The sequence below is a fragment of the Ambystoma mexicanum genome, chromosome 9 (assembly GCF_040938575.1).
Source record: "Ambystoma mexicanum isolate Mex_15411 chromosome 9, UKY_AmexF1_1, whole genome shotgun sequence".
Taxonomy (NCBI): domain Eukaryota; kingdom Metazoa; phylum Chordata; class Amphibia; order Caudata; family Ambystomatidae; genus Ambystoma; species Ambystoma mexicanum.
This window is the reverse complement of record NC_090931.1, coordinates 1,532,971,355-1,532,985,419: the sequence shown is the minus strand read 5'-3', so window position 1 is coordinate 1,532,985,419 and position 14,065 is coordinate 1,532,971,355.

The following is a 14,065-nucleotide window of genomic DNA, read 5'->3' as shown; positions in this document are numbered from 1 at the left end:
TGCATGTCGGGGGACCGCTTCTCTAATGGGAAAGAGCTGCTTCAGTGTGAATGGGCGAGTTCCCATTAGACGAGAGGACCTTTTTGCCTTTCCAGGTCGGAGGGCCGTTTCTATAATGGGAAATAGCTGCTTCAGTGTGAGTGGGCTAGTTCCCATTAGACGAGAGGACCTTTTTGCCTTTCCATGTCAGAGGGCCGTTTCTCTAATGGGAAATAGCTGCTTCAGTGTGAATGGGCAAGTTCCCATTAGACGAGAGGACCTTTCTGCCTCTGTAGGTCGGGGGGCCGTTTCTCTAATGGTTAAGAGCTGCTTCAGTGTGAATGGGCTAGTTCCCATTAGGCGAGAGGACCTTTTTGCCTTTCCAGGTCGTAGGGCCGTTTCTCTAATGGGAAATAGCTGCTTCAGTGTGAGTGGGCTAGTTCCCATTAGACGAGAGGACCTTTTTGCCTTTCCAGGTCGGAGGGCCGTTTCTCTAATGGGAAATAGCTGCTTCAGTGTGAATGGGCAAGTTCCCATTAGACGAGAGGACCTTTCTGCCTCTGTAGGTCGGGGGGCCGTTTCTCTAATGGTTAAGAGCTGCTTCAGTGTGAATGGGCTAGTTCCCATTAGACGAGAGGACCTTTCTGCCTTTCCAGGTCGGAGGGCCGTTTCTCTAATGGGAAATAGCTGCTTCAGTGTGAATGGGCAAGTTCCCCTTAGACGAGAGGACCTTTCTGCCTCTGCAGGTCGGGGGGGCGCTTCTCTAATGGGATATAGCTGTTTCAGTGTGAATGGGCTAGTTCCCATTAGACAAGAGGACCTTTTTGCCTTTCCAGGTCGGAGGGCCGTTTCTCTAATGGGAAATAGCTGCTTCAGTGTGAATGGCCTAGTTCCCATTAGACGAGAGGACCTTTCTGCCTTTCCAGGTCGGAGGGCCATTTCTCTAATGGGAAATAGCTGCTTCAGTGTGAATGGGCTAGTTCCCATTAGACAAGTGGACCTTTTTGCCTTTCCTGGTCGGAGGGCAGTTTCTCTAATGGGAAATAGCTGCTTCAGTGTGAGTGGGCTAGTTCCGATTAGACAAGAGGACCTTTCTGCCTTTTCAGGTCAGAGGGCTGTTTCTCTAATGGGAAATAGCTGCTTCAGTGTGAATGGGCTAGTTCCCATTACACGAGAGTACCTTTCTGCCTCTGCATGTCGGGGGACCGCTTCTCTAATGGGAAAGAGCTGCTTCAGTGTGAATGGGCGAGTTCCCATTAGACGAGAGGACCTTTTTGCCTTTCCAGGTCGGAGGGCCGTTTCTATAATGGGAAATAGCTGCTTCAGTGTGAGTGGGCTAGTTCCCATTAGACGAGAGGACCTTTTTGCCTTTCCATGTCAGAGGGCCGTTTCTCTAATGGGAAATAGCTGCTTCAGTGTGAATGGGCAAGTTCCCATTAGACGAGAGGACCTTTCTGCCTCTGTAGGTCGGGGGGCCGTTTCTCTAATGGTTAAGAGCTGCTTCAGTGTGAATGGGCTAGTTCCCATTAGGCGAGAGGACCTTTTTGCCTTTCCAGGTCGTAGGGCCGTTTCTCTAATGGGAAATAGCTGCTTCAGTGTGAGTGGGCTAGTTCCCATTAGACGAGAGGACCTTTTTGCCTTTCCAGGTTGGAGGGCCGTTTCTCTAATGGGAAATAGCTGCTTCAGTGTGAATGGGCAAGTTCCCATTAGACGAGAGGACCTTTCTGCCTCTGTAGGTCGGGGGGCCGTTTCTCTAATGGTTAAGAGCTGCTTCAGTGTGAATGGGCTAGTTCCCATTAGACGAGAGGACCTTTCTGCCTTTCCAGGTCGGAGGGCCATTTCTCTAATGGGAAATAGCTGCTTCAGTGTGAATGGGCTAGTTCCCATTAGACGAGAGGACCTTTCTGCCTTTCCAGGTCAGAGGGCAGTTTCTCTAATGGGAAATAGCTGCTTCAGTGTGAGTGGGCTAGTTCCGATTAGACGAGAGGACCTTTCTGCCTTTCCAGGTCAGAGGACCGTTTCTCTAATGGGAAATAGCTGCTTCAGTGTGAATGGGCTAGTTCCTATTACACGAGAGGACCTTTCTGCCTCTGCATGTCGGGGGGCCGTTTCTCTGATGGGAAAGAGCTGCTTCAGTGTGAATGGGCTAGTTCCCATTAGACGAGAGGACCTTTCTGCCTCTGCATGTCGGAGGGCCGCTCCTCTAATGGGAAATAGCTGCTTCAGTGTGAATGGGCTAGTTCCCATTAGACTGGAGGACCTTGATGCCTTTCCAGGTCGGAGGGCTGTTTCTCTAATGGGAAATAGCTGCTTCAGTGTGAATGGGCTAGTTCCCATTAGACGAGAGGACCTTTCTGCCTCTGCAGGTCGGGGGGCCGCTTCTCTAATGGGATATAGCTGTTTCAGTGTGAATGGGCTAGTTCCCATTAGACAAGAGGACCTTTTTGCCTTTCCAGGTCGGAGGGCCGTTTCTCTAATGGGAAATAGGTGCTTCAGTGTGAATGGGCTAGTTCCCATTAGACGAGAGGACCTTTCTGCCTCTGCAGATTGGGGAACCGCTTCTCTAATGGGAAATAGCTGCTTCAGTGTGAATGGGCTAGTTCCCATTAGACGAGAGGACCTTTCTGCCTTTCCAGGTCGGAGGGCCATTTCTCTAATGGGAAATAGCTGCTTCAGTGTGAATGGGCTAGTTCCCATTAGACGAGTGGACCTTTTTGCCTTTCCTGGTCGGAGGGCAGTTTCTCTAATGGGAAAGAGCTGCTTCAGTGTGAATGGGCTAGTTCAAATTAGACGACAGGACCTTTTTGCCTTTCCTGGTCGGAGGGCAGTTTCTCTAATGGGAAATAGCTGCTTCAGTGTGAGTGGGCTAGTTCCGATTAGATAAGAGGACCTTTCTGCCTTTTCAGGTCAGAGGGCTGTTTCTCTAATGGGAAATAGCTGCTTCAGTGTGAATGGGCTAGTTCCCATTACACGAGAGGACCTTTCTGCCTCTGCATGTCGGGGGACCGCTTCTCTGATGGGAAAGAGCTGCTTCAGTGTGAATGGGCTAGTTCAAATTAGACGACAGGACCTTTTTGCCTTTCCAGGTCGGAGGGCCGTTTCTCTAATGGGAAATAGCTGCTTCAGTGTGAATGGGCTAGTTCCCATAAGACGAGAGGACCTTTCTGCCTTTCCAGGTCAGAGGGCCATTTCTCTAATGGGAAAGAGCTGCTTCAGTGTGAATGGGCTAGTTCCCATTAGACGAGAGGACCTTTCTGCCTTTCCAGGTCGGAGGGCCATTTCTCTAATGGGAAATAGCTGCTTCAGTGTGAATGGGCTAGTTCCCATTAGACGAGTGGACCTTTTTGCCTTTCCTGGTCGGAGGGCAGTTTCTCTAATGGGAAATAGCTGCTTCAGTGTGAGTGGGCTAGTTCCGATTAGACAAGAGGACCTTTCTGCCTTTTCAGGTCAGAGGGCTGTTTCTCTAATGGGAAATAGCTGCTTCAGTGTGAATGGGCTAGTTCCCATTACACGAGAGGACCTTTCTGCCTCTGCATGTCGGGGGACCGCTTCTCTGATGGGAAAGAGCTGCTTCAGTGTGAATGGGCTAGTTCAAATTAGACGACAGGACCTTTTTGCCTTTCCAGGTCGGAGGGCCGTTTCTCTAATGGGAAATAGCTGCTTCAGTGTGAATGGGCTAGTTCCCATAAGACGAGAGGACCTTTCTGCCTTTCCAGGTCAGAGGGCCATTTCTCTAATGGGAAAGAGCTGCTTCAGTGTGAATGGGCTAGTTCCCATTAGACGAGAGGACATTTCTGCCTTTCCAGGTCGGAGGGCCATTTCTCTAATGGGAAATAGCTGCTTCAGTGTGAATGGGCTAGTTCCCATTAGACGAGAGGACCTTTCTACCTTTCCAGGTCAGAGGGCCGTTTCTCTAATGGGAAATAGCTGCTTCAGTGTGAATGGGCTAGTTCCCATTAGACGAGAGGACCTTTCTGCCTCTGCAGGTTGGGGAACCGCTTCTCTAATGGGAAATAGCTGCTTCAGTGTGAATGGGCTAGTTCCCATTAGACGAGAGGTCCTATCTGCCTTTCCAGGTCGGAGGGCCATTTCTCTAATGGGAAATAGCTGCTTCAGTGTGAATGGGCTAGTTCCTATTACACGAGAGGACCTTTCTGCCTCTGCATGTCGGGGGGCCGTTTCTCTGATGGGAAAAAGCTGCTTCAGTGTGAATGGGCTAGTTCCCATTAGACGAGAGGACCTTTCTGCCTCTGCATGTCGGAGGGCCGCTCCTCTAATGGGAAATAGCTGCTTCAGTGTGAATGGGCTAGTTCCCATTAGACTGGAGGACCTTGTTGCCTTTCCAGGTCGGAGGGCCGTTTCTCTAATGGGAAATAGCTGCTTCAGTGTGAATGGGCTAGTTCCCATTAGAAGAGAGGACCTTTCTGCCTCTGCAGGTTGGGGAACCGCTTCTCTAATGGGAAATAGCTGCTTCAGTGTGAATGGGCTAGTTCCCATTAGACGAGAGGACCTATCTGCCTTTCCAGGTCGGAGGGCCATTTCTCTTATGGGGAATAGCTGCTTCAGTGTGAATGGGCTAGTTCCCATCAGACGAGTGGACCTTTTTGCCTTTCCTGGTCGGAGGGCGGTTTCTCTAATGGGAAATAGCTGCTTCAGTGTGAATGGCCTAGTTCCCATTACACGAGAGGGCCTTTCTGCCTCTGCATGTCGGGGGACCACTTCTCTGATGGGAAAGAGCTGCTTCAGTGTGAATGGGCTAGTTCAAATTAGACGACAGGACCTTTTTGCCTTTCCAGGACAGAGGGCCATTTACTCTAATGGGAAAGAGCTGCTTCAGTGTGAATGGGCTAGTTCCCATTAGACGAGAGGACATTTCTGCCTTTCCAGGTCGGAGGGCCATTTCTCTAATGGGAAATAGCTGCTTCAGTGTGAATGGGCTAGTTCCCATTAGACGAGAGGACCTTTCTACCTTTCCAGGTCAGAGGGCCGTTTCTCTAATGGGAAATAGCTGCTTCAGTGTGAATGGGCTAGTTCCCATTAGACAAGGGGTCCTTTTTGCCTTTCCTGGTCGGAGGGCAGTTTCTCTAATGGGAAATAGCTGCTTCAGTGTAAGTGGGCTAGTTCCGATTAGACGAGAGGACCTTTCTGCCTTTCCAGGTCAGAGGGCCGTTTCTCTAATGGGAAATAGCTGCTTCAGTGTGAATGGGCTAGTTAGTTCCCATTACACGAGAGGACCTTTCTGCCTCTGCATGTCGGGGTCCGCTTCTCTGATGGGAAAGAGCTGCTTCAGTGTGAATGGGCTAGTTCCCATTAGACAACAGGACCTTTTTGCCTTTCCATGTCGGAGGGCCGTTTCTCTAATGGGAAATAGCTGCTTCAGTGTGAATGGGCTAGTTCCCATTAGACGAGAGGACCTTTTTGCCTTTCCAGGTCGGAGGGCCATTTCTCTAATGGGAAATAGCTGCTTCAGTGTGAATGTGCTAGTTCCCATTAGACAAGAGGACCTTTCTGCCTCTGCATGTCGGAGGGCCGCTTCTCTAATGGGAAAGAGCTGCTTCAGTGTGAATGGGCTAGTTCCCATTAGACGAGAGGACCTTTTTGCCTTTCCAGGTCGGAGGGCCGTTTCTCTAATGGGAAAAAGCTGCTTCAGTGTGAATGGGCTAGTTCCCATTAGACGAGAGGACCTTTCTGCCTCTGCAGGTCGGGAGGGCCGCTTCTCTAATGGGAAAGAGCTGCATCAGTGTGAATGGGCGAGTTCCCATTAGACGAGAGGACCTTTTTGCCATTCCAGGTCGGAGGGCCGTTTCTATAATGGGAAATAGCTGCTTCAGTGTGAGTGGGCTAGTTCCCATTAGACGAGAGGACCTTTTTGCCTTTCCATGTCAGAGGGCCGTTTCTCTAATGGGAAATAGCTGCTTCAGTGTGAATGGGCAAGTTCCCATTAGACGAGAGGACCTTTCTGCCTCTGTAGGTCGGGGGGCCGTTTCTCTAATGGTTAAGAGCTGCTTCAGTGTGAATGGGCTAGTTCCCATTAGACGAGAGGACCTTTTTGCCTTTCCAGGTCGGAGGGCCGTTTCTCTAATGGGAAATAGCTGCTTCAGTGTGAATGGGCTAGTTCCCATTAGACGAGAGGACCTTTTTGCCTTTCCAGGTCGGAGGGCCGTTTCTCTAATGGGAAATAGCTGCTTCAGTGTGAATGGGCAAGTTCCCATTAGACGAGAGGACCTTTCTGCCTCTGTAGGTCGGGGGGCCGTTTCTCTAATGGTTAAGAGCTGCTTCAGTGTGAATGGGCTTGTTCCCATTAGACGAGAGGACCTTTCTGCCTTTCCAGGTCGGAGGGCCATTTCTCTAATGGGAAATAGCTGCTTCAGTGTGAATGGGCTAGTTCCCATTAGACGAGAGGACCTTTCTGCCTTTCCAGGTCAGAGGGCAGTTTCTCTAATGGGAAATAGCTGCTTCAGTGTGAGTGGGCTAGTTCCGATTAGACGAGAGGACCTTTCTGCCTTTCCAGGTCAGAGGACCGTTTCTCTAATGGGAAATAGCTGCTTCAGTGTGAATGGGCTAGTTCCTATTACACGAGAGGACCTTTCTGCCTCTGCATGTCGGGGGGCCGTTTCTCTGATGGGAAAGAGCTGCTTCAGTGTGAATGGGCTAGTTCCCATTAGACGAGAGGACCTTTCTGCCTCTGCATGTCGGAGGGCCGCTCCTCTAATGGGAAATAGCTGCTTCAGTGTGAATGGGCTAGTTCCCATTAGACTGGAGGACCTTGATGCCTTTCCAGGTCGGAGGGCCGTTTCTCTAATGGGAAATAGCTGCTTCAGTGTGAATGGGCTATTTCCCATTAGACGAGAGGACCTTTCTGCCTCTGCAGGTCGGGGGGGCCGCTTCTCTAATGGGATATAGCTGTTTCAGTGTGAATGGGCTAGTTCCCATTAGACAAGAGGACCTTTTTGCCTTTCCAGGTCGGAGGGCCGTTTCTCTAATGGGAAATAGCTGCTTCAGTGTGAATGGGCTAGTTCCCATTAGACGAGAGGACCTTTCTGCCTCTGCAGATTGGGGAACCGCTTCTCTAATGGGAAATAGCTGCTTCAGTGTGAATGGGCTAGTTCCCATTAGACGAGAGGACCTTTCTGCCTTTCCAGGTCGGAGGGCCATTTCTTTAATGGGAAATAGCTGCTTCAGTGTGAATGGGCTAGTTCCCATTAGACGAGTGGACCTTTTTGCCTTTCCTGGTCGGAGGGCAGTTTCTCTAATGGGAAATAGCTGCTTCAGTGTGAGTGGGCTAGTTCCGATTAGACAAGAGGACCTTTCTGCCTTTTCAGGTCAGAGGGCTGTTTCTCTAATGGGAAATAGCTGCTTCAGTGTGAATGGGCTAGTTCCCATTACACGAGAGGACCTTTCTGCCTCTGCATGTCGGGGGACCGCTTCTCTGATGGGAAAGAGCTGCTTCAGTGTGAATGGGCTAGTTCAAATTAGACGACAGGACCTTTTTGCCTTTCCAGGTCGGAGGGCCGTTTCTCTAATGGGAAATAGCTGCTTCAGTGTGAATGGGCTAGTTCCCATAAGACGAGAGGACCTTTCTGCCTTTCCAGGTCAGAGGGCCATTTCTCTAATGGGAAAGAGCTGCTTCAGTGTGAATGGGCTAGTTCCCATTAGACGAGAGGACATTTCTGCCTTTCCAGGTCGGAGGGCCATTTCTCTAATGGGAAATAGCTGCTTCAGTGTGAATGGGCTAGTTCCCATTAGACGAGAGGACCTTTCTACCTTTCCAGGTCAGAGGGCCGTTTCTCTAATGGGAAATAGCTGCTTCAGTGTGAATGGGCTAGTTCCCATTTATCGAGAGGACCTTTCTGCCTCTGCAGGTTGGGGAACCGCTTCTCTAATGGGAAATAGCTGCTTCAGTGTGAATGGGCTAGTTCCCATTAGACGAGAGGTCCTATCTGCCTTTCCAGGTCGGAGGGCCATTTCTCTAATGGGAAATAGCTGCTTCAGTGTGAATGGGCTAGTTCCCATTAGACGAGTGGACCTTTTTGCCTTTCCTGGTCGAAGGGCAGTTTCTCTAATGGGAAATAGCTGCTTCAGTGTGATTGGGCTAGTTCCGATTAGACGAGAGGACCTTTCTGCCTTTTCAGGTCAGAGGGCTGTTTCTCTAATGGGAAATAGCTGCTTCAGTGTGAATGGGCTAGTTCCCATTACACGAGAGGGCCTTTCTGCCTCTGCATGTCGGGGGACCGCTTCTCTGATGGGAAAGAGCTGCTTCAGTGTGAATGGGCTAGTTCAAATTAGACAACAGGACCTTTTTGCCTTTCCAGGTCGGAGGGCCGTTTCTCTAATGGGAAATAGCTGCTTCAGTGTGAATGGGCTAGTTCCCATAAGACGAGAGGACCTTTCTGCCTTTCCAGGTCAGAGGGCCATTTCTCTAATGGGAAAGAGCTGCTTCAGTGTGAATGGGCTAGTTCCCATTAGACGAGAGGACATTTCTGCCTTTCCAGGTCGGAGGGCCATTTCTCTAATGGGAAATAGCTGCTTCAGTGTGAATGGGCTAGTTCCCATTAGACGAGAGGACCTTTCTACCTTTCCAGGTCAGAGGGCCGTTTCTCTAATGGGAAATAGCTGCTTCAGTGTGAATGGGCTAGTTCCCATTAGACGAGAGGACCTTTCTGCCTCTGCAGGTTGGGGAACCGCTTCTCTAATGGGAAATAGCTGCTTCAGTGTGAATGGGCTAGTTCCCATTAGACGAGAGGTCCTATCTGGCTTTCCAGGTCGGAGGGCCATTTCTCTAATTGGAAATAGCTGCTTCAGTGTGAATGGGCTAGTTCCCATTAGACAAGTGGACCTTTTTGCCTTTCCTGGTCGAAGGGCAGTTTCTCTAATGGGAAATAGCTGCTTCAGTGTGAGTGGGCTAGTTCCGATTAGACGAGAGGACCTTTCTGCCTTTTCAGGTCAGAGGGCTGTTTCTCTAATGGGAAATAGCTGCTTCAGTGTGAATGGGCTAGTTCCCATTACACGAGAGGGCCTTTCTGCCTCTGCATGTCGGGGGACCGCTTCTCTGATGGGAAAGAGCTGCTTCAGTGTGAATGGGCTAGTTCAAATTAGACGACAGGACCTTTTTGCCTTTCCAGGTCAGAGGGCCATTTCTCTAATGGGAAATAGCTGCTTCAGTGTGAATGGGCTAGTTCCCATAAGACGAAAGGACCTTTCTGCCTTTCCAGGACAGAGGGCCATTTCTCTAATGGGAAAGAGCTGCTTCAGTGTGAATGGGCTCGTTCCCATTAGACGAGAGGACATTTCTGCCTTTCCAGTTCGTAGGGCCATTTCTCTAATGGGAAATAGCTGCTTCAGTGTGAATGGGCTAGTTCCCATTAGACGAGAGGACCTTTCTACCTTTCCAGGTCAGAGGGCCGTTTCTCTAATGGGAAATAGCTGCTTCAGTGTGAATGGGCTAGTTCCCATTAGACGAGGGGTCCTTTTTGCCTTTCCTGGTCGGAGGGCAGTTTCTCTAATGGGAAATAGCGGCTTCAGTGTAAGTGGGCTAGTTCCGATTAGACGAGAGGACCTTTCTGCCTTTCCAGGTCAGAGGGCCGTTTCTCTAATGGGAAATAGCTGCTTCAGTGTGAATGGGCTAGTTAGTTCCCATTGCACGAGAGGACCTTTCTGCCTCTGCATGTCGGGGTCCGCTTCTCTGATGGGAAAGAGCTGCTTCAGTGTGAATGGGCTAGTTCCCATTAGACGAGAGGACCTTTTTGCCTTTCTAGGTCGGAGGGCCGTTTCTATAATGGGAAATAGCTGCTTCAGTGTGAGTGGGCTAGTTCCCATTAGACGAGAGGACCTTTTTGCCTTTCCATGTCAGAGGGCCGTTTCTCTAATGGGAAATAGCTGCTTCAGTGTGAATGGGCTAGTTAGTTCCCATTACACGAGAGGACCTTTCTGCCTCTGCATGTCGGGGTCCGCTTCTCTGATGGGAAAGAGTTGCTTCAGTGTGAATGGGCTAGTTCCCATTAGACAACAGGACCTTTTTGCCTTTCCATGTCGGAGGGCCGTTTCTCTAATGGGAAATAGCTGCTTCAGTGTGAATGGGCTAGTTCCCATTAGACGAGAGGACCTTTTTGCCTTTCCAGGTCGGAGGGCCATTTCTCTAATGGGAAATAGCTGCTTCAGTGTGAATGTGCTAGTTCCCATTAGACAAGAGGACCTTTCTGCCTCTGCATGTCGGAGGGCCGCTTCTCTAATGGGTGTTAGGCAGAAACCTGTGCAGTTCCCTTGGGGAACACTGCAAAAGATTTAAGACTACAGGTAGAGCAGTAAACCCCTTTGGTAGCAGTCTGTACCACCCAGATTTACCTGGTAGCTGTGGCTGAGCAGTCAGACTTCTCTCAAGAAGAGTTAGGCAGTATGTAAAGTATACACAATATGTACCAAAACACAATAGCACAAGCAAACACTGACCAGAGCTTGGTTTCAAAAGTATATAGTTATTTATTTAAAATACACATAAGTTAAAAACACTCTAGCAAAAATATAGTAAAAGCACTTCAACACAGTTATAATGAAAGTAGATTCAATCCTTTCTCCTATCTAGACAACTCTAAGTAAACACCACTTAATTAAAACAGAGGTGAGTGCTTAACGTTAGATGACACTCTAGTAGTTTCCAAGAAAGGGAGAGAAAAAGCAGAAATGGGTTAGACACACCACTCTAAGGTCCAGAGCACTTGCAATAGGCTTAAAGAAGAATAAAGTCACAGGTGAGCAAAAGTCACTAGGCAGGGCCCACTCTTAGAGTAGCCGGAGCGAAAATGTGCCCAAGATCACACTGTTAGTTAGAGATTCAAAGTCTTGCAAAGAGTCAAAAAGAGGTTAGAGTGGCTCAGAAAGTTTAGCCAAAGTGTCCCAGGCACTCCCAGGTTCGAAAGCCGGGGACTAAATCTACCCCGTACAGTCGGTAGCAAGGGAAGCCAGGCAGAACACAGTACCTTAAGCGGAAAGGGTCCTCCAGCGGTGGCAGTTGTTCCAGGCAGTGGCAGCAGGGCTCGACGTCGGTCAGGGGAGAAGAAGTTCTCGCTGAAGAGCAGAAGAAGAGGGTCGTTGCACTGCCCGGGAAGAAACCAGCCGCGGAGTCCTCCGGTTAAAGGGTTGGTACCGACTTTCGCGGTATGGGGGTAAAGTGTGGTATTCCGGTTGCCGGGGTGCTTGGCACAGGCAAGGCGGCCACGAGATACCTCAAAGAACGGAAAGAAGGCGAAAACTGGTTGTCCCCACCAGTCAAGGGAAGGAGCCACTCCGTTAAGAGTTCTCCTCGGTCGTCGGGAAAAAGTGGTGAGACGGTTCAGCAGGGCTCCACCGGGTGGTGTCGTCGAAGCAGGTCGGCTCAGCTCTTCCCTCGTCGGATTCTTGGTCCTGTGGCGACTTCTGAAGTCCCAGTCCCCAAAGCCCTGCTTTTATGCAGCAAGCCCCCATTCACCCAGCCTAGCTGTCACTCAAACATGCTAAGTGGTGAGCCGGGCGGCTCACCACTTGGGCCAATCAGGACGGAGTGCGACTTGAGTTACCAAGGTAACTCAGTCCAGGGTGCCTAAATCCCCCTCCACCCCTCCTAAGTATCCCAGACAGAGTGGCACCACTTTGGAGGGCTTCTGTGGAGAAGCCCGCCAAAAGTGGAACAAAGGGCTCCACTTTGGGTCAGAGTTACAGAGGCGAACACCAACGCCATTTTAGAATCAAGTTTTGGCAAAAAGTCCCAACCGGAGTTATAAAAATAAATATATAAACCGGCGGTATGTTTAAGGCTACCGTAAATAATTAATTAAATGTGTTAGCCTAAAACAATGGGAAATCCCATAGGGAAATATTCGCGGTTGAATATAAAAAGTAGTTTCCACTGCCACCAGCCAAAACTCGATCAGGGGGGACGGAGACGTGCCCCCTCGACTAACAGACCCTGGGGCAATCGAATTGCCCCAGCCAGTACGTCCACAATATGATGGTTTGTACTGGTTCTGTTCAGGATTCAAGACTAGCAAAGTCTTTGGTGACTTTACATGCCCTGGGAGACAGTAGTCAGTCCCGGGGTATGGAGTCTATGTTGGGGAGTCCCTAGGACACCCCTGGGTCACGGCACAGAGGGTGCTGTGTGACCCACATCACAAAAATACATGAGGCCCTATGGAGTAAGAGACCCCATAGCCCATTCAACACAAGGTTTAACCAAGAAAACACACTTCAACATGTCCAAGAGTGAGGGTAAAAGAGTCTCACTCTTGGCAGGAGAAAAAAAATAAACCCCAGAAATCCAGCAAAGCTGCTGGGGGACTCACTAGGTAGGGAAATTCAGCCTAAACAGAGAATTCTCCCTAACACTCGCCCCCCCCAGACTAAGGGACAGGAGGATTTAATCCACTCCTGGATGAACCTCATACCTCTAGTCGATGATATACATCCTAGAGAGTCCATCAGCATTTTGATGGTGACACCTTGACCTATGTTCAATGGAGAACTCAAAGGTTTTCTTTTGCAAGCTAACGGACCTACAGACCCTTTGAGGAACATCAGTCTTTTTGTTATAGGGGATCTGGTTGACCAGTCCCTCAGAAGTTGGTACAACTTCTGAACCTATGTTAGGCTTTTTCAAGGGGTCCTTATAAAGGATTCCCTTAGATCTAGAGGGGCCTCCAAGGTTCCTCACCACCTCTCTTGTGGGAGCAGGTTGGGTCTTAGGCCTCTTGGTTGGAGGGGTTGGGGTTAGGCAATGTACCTGCTTCCCCTTCCTCTTAGATCTACCCTTACCTATTTTAGGAGTTTCCCCCCTAATATTAGGATTTGAGTTGGGGTCTTCAGTAGAAGGTCCAACAGTCTGAAGGTTTTTGGCCTTAGACTTTTCTTTTCTGGTTTTCCACCAGCACTGAGAATTACCAGTTCTCTCAGGTCCAGATAGGGGCCTAGTTGGTCTATCCACCTCTTCCTCAGAAGCAGGGGGGGTCAGAGACTCGGAAACTAGGGGAACAAGGGTGGAGCTTGGTTGGGGCTCCCATGTTCCTAGCATACTATCCTGAAATGTGCCTGGGTTAGAGGTCAACTTACTAACACCAGGGCTTGTAGTGGGGTTCTCAGTAGAGGGTCCCACAGGCTTAGAAGGGTCCTTCAAGGTAGCCTGTCTAGCCAATTTGGTTAAGTTCTGCTTCTCCATACTGGGAGGCCTGGGGGTATGTGACACTACTCCTAGAGTTCTTAGGTCATTCCCCAACAGGACCTTCCCAGGTACCTCAGTCTGAACACTGACAGGGATCCTCACTGTCATGTTGTTACACTGAATGAGGGCTGGTAGAATAGGAACCATTTGGGCAGGGCCTCCAGACATTTTAGTGGGACCTTTGGGTGCTTTGGCCACATCCTCAGGTTGAAAGAAGCTTTCATCCACTACTGTTCTGCTGGCCCCAGTGTCTCTCCTGGCAGGAGTATCCTGGCCATTGACAAGAACACTGTCCACATAATACACCTTAGAGTTAACAGGTAGGGAGTTATACACAACCCTATTCTGGGGACTAACCAGACCCATAGGCTCTAAGTTTACAGTTGCTTGAAGACCCAAGGGTTCTTCAGCAAAGAGTTCAAAGTGGGCACTAGCCATCTGTACTTCATCCTCAGGAGTGAAGGCTAAGGAGACTGTGCTGATCCCTGCAGGTTTACCCTTGCACTTGGGATCTCCTTTGATATGGTCAGTACCCTGACAGACATAGCATTGTCCAAATGCTCTCTGGAAGGGTGGCTTGTTCTGACCTCCTTCTGGCTTGTGGCCAGAAGGTACAGTAGCCTGACTAGGTTTCCCATGTGGCTTACCCTGGTTATTTTGTGGTTTGGGGCCCTCTTTGGGATAGGAATTATTAGAATTCTCTTTGGAGTCTTTTTTAGGCTGTTTCTCCCCATCCTTCTTCTGAGTTACCCCAGAATCCTTGTGAGTGGCCCTGTTGGCAACCCACAAGTCAGCAGCCTTAGCTAGCCTCCGGGAATCTAATTCCCTGGAATCAGCCAAGTGTTGTCTGAGCTCAGGAGAGCAGGCATCATAAATAGTCTCCAACATAAACAAATTCTT